The following is a 2,336-nucleotide window of genomic DNA, read 5'->3' on the forward strand; positions in this document are numbered from 1 at the left end:
GGGATGTGCAGTAACTGAATGGGTACGGCAGGATGGAGAGAAGAAAACAGTATTCTGTATAGCTCGGGAGCAGCAGAGGGTTAGGATATGTAAGGAAAGTCCCTTAATTAAAATAATACTCTCTCAGTCTCAAAGGTGAAGAGATCATTTCCATGTGAAGAGAATGGCTGGATCTCACGACCTCAATTTTTGTTTCCCAGATTCACTCCACAGGTATTAATCATTCACTCCACAGGTATTATGCATTCACTCCACAGGTATTAATCTCAGCTCCCCTGTCGCCACTGTGCTATCATCCAGGGGCTCACAGTGGGGATCACTCTTCCTTTAAGTCCCACAGCTGAGACCAGGTTTACAGAGAGTATATGGGATTAAAGCAAATAGCCAAGGGGCATGACTTCGCAGCACTAACAAGACCACCTCATTAGAACCCAAACGCCCAACATCAGAAACCTCGGTAGTGTCTGGTCCACACAGTACAGTTAGAGGAGAGACAGAGGGAGAGACAAAGTTACTTTTGATGTCTTTTGGGTGGCTGTTTCGAGAGGCAAAGTGCTGAAAATCCAACTCCCCTGGCTTTATAATTAGGGCATTTTTCATTTCTGGCCGTCTATTACTTCTTGATGATGTTTTCATCTTTTCTTCTGTCTTCATTGATATTGGGAACTGTGCCAGGGGTTACGATTAAATTGAAGTCAGTGTTATTGCCCCTCCTCATTTTTACCTGACTTTCTGGGTCTTTTGACATTATTGCTCATTCCCTTCCACCTTCAACATGTTTTTGTTTTTGTATGTGTTTTTTGTTTATTTGCTTCTGATACACCACGTTCCCTTGATCTGCTTCACCTTCTCTATTCACTCCGTGCATCTTTAACCCAGAATCCTCAGCCCACCTCTAAAATGTGTCAGAGCTCCACAGGACTGTCTGTGCCTCTTTGGTTTATTCTAAACAATCTGCATGTGAGAGCACAGCCTTCAGTGACCTCAACAAGACACCCTGCTAATAACTCCTGACTATATCTCCCATCTAGATCCTGAGCCACAGAGCTGTATCTAATGATCCTCTCTATACTTCCACCACAATGTCCCTCTGCCCCCACACACAACACTGCACCTGCCTGGTCTCTTCTAGTCCACGCCTCAGTGACTAGCACATCACTCAAGCCAGAAACCTGGCACCATCGCACTCCTGACATGCCTCACCTGGAACATTCATTCCACCATGATGCTTCCTGACCATCCTAGTACCTCCAGTATCTCTAATACCCATTTCTCCTCTTTATCCCCGCTCACTCTCCCTTAGTCCAGGCCCTCACAAGCCGAACTGCTTCAATCATGCCACATTTACTGCAGATTTGGGGATGGCAACTCTAGATCAGGGTCTAGCTCTGCTACAGCTTACTCACGTGACCTTAGACAAGTCTCCCGACCTCTTAAGCCTGTCTCACACGGTGGTCAGGTGGTAGAGGGGATTAAAACAAGAGGACATGTGTGGAATGCTTTGTAAGAAAATAAAGGAGTTTCACAGGCTGGTAGTTATTGAAGGACCCTTTTAACCCATAGCTAAAATAAAGGGGGAGGCAAAAGAGCCTGAACATTTGTTGAGCCCCAAGTATGTGCTGTGCCCCATGGAGGGCACCGATCACGCACAGCTTGCCTCACTCCTCAGGACTCCATGTTGCCACTTCTCCAAAGAGTGGGGTAGGATCGCAGACTCCTGTCCCTGGGGGACGGCTGAAATGGAGCTTGACCCTCCAACTTGTTTCCATGTGCCTTTATGTTCCTCTTGGGTCCATATTGTTCCCAGCCTGTCTGTTCTCTGAAATACATTATGCAAATCCCAGCTAGTCCAGTATCCATAGAAACCAAAATCTCCCATCTTCCTCAGCCTGTTCCCTAGCAAAAGAAACCCACCCAAGTGACACCCACGAATAAGGACAAAGAGCATCCAGAGCAGGAGGAGCTTCCCTCTGCCCTGGGGTATCATGCTTTAACAGTCATCAAATCCATCTTGCCTGGTCCTCCAGTTGTGGCTGGGGAAAGGAGCCGGTGGCACAGGCCAGTGTAAGAAGCTGCACTGTCTTTTTGAAACCTTGAAGGGAAATGCTACAACCCCCAGCACAAATAGTCATCTTTTGGCCAATCCAAATAGCTCTGCTGCCACTGAGATCATATTCATGGTGGACATGAGTCACTATTTGATATCATCTTTAATCTGGTACATACAAGCACATGAGCCATCACTGGAACGTGACAATACAATTTTATTGTGTATGACTGATTACTAATTTTAGGAACAATTTTTCAAGACCTGCTCCCCTTTAGAATAACCTTTT

This window comes from Pteropus vampyrus, unplaced genomic scaffold (genome assembly GCF_000151845.1).
Source record: "Pteropus vampyrus isolate Shadow unplaced genomic scaffold, Pvam_2.0 Scaffold53, whole genome shotgun sequence".
In the NCBI taxonomy this organism is placed as follows: Eukaryota; Metazoa; Chordata; class Mammalia; order Chiroptera; family Pteropodidae; genus Pteropus; species Pteropus vampyrus.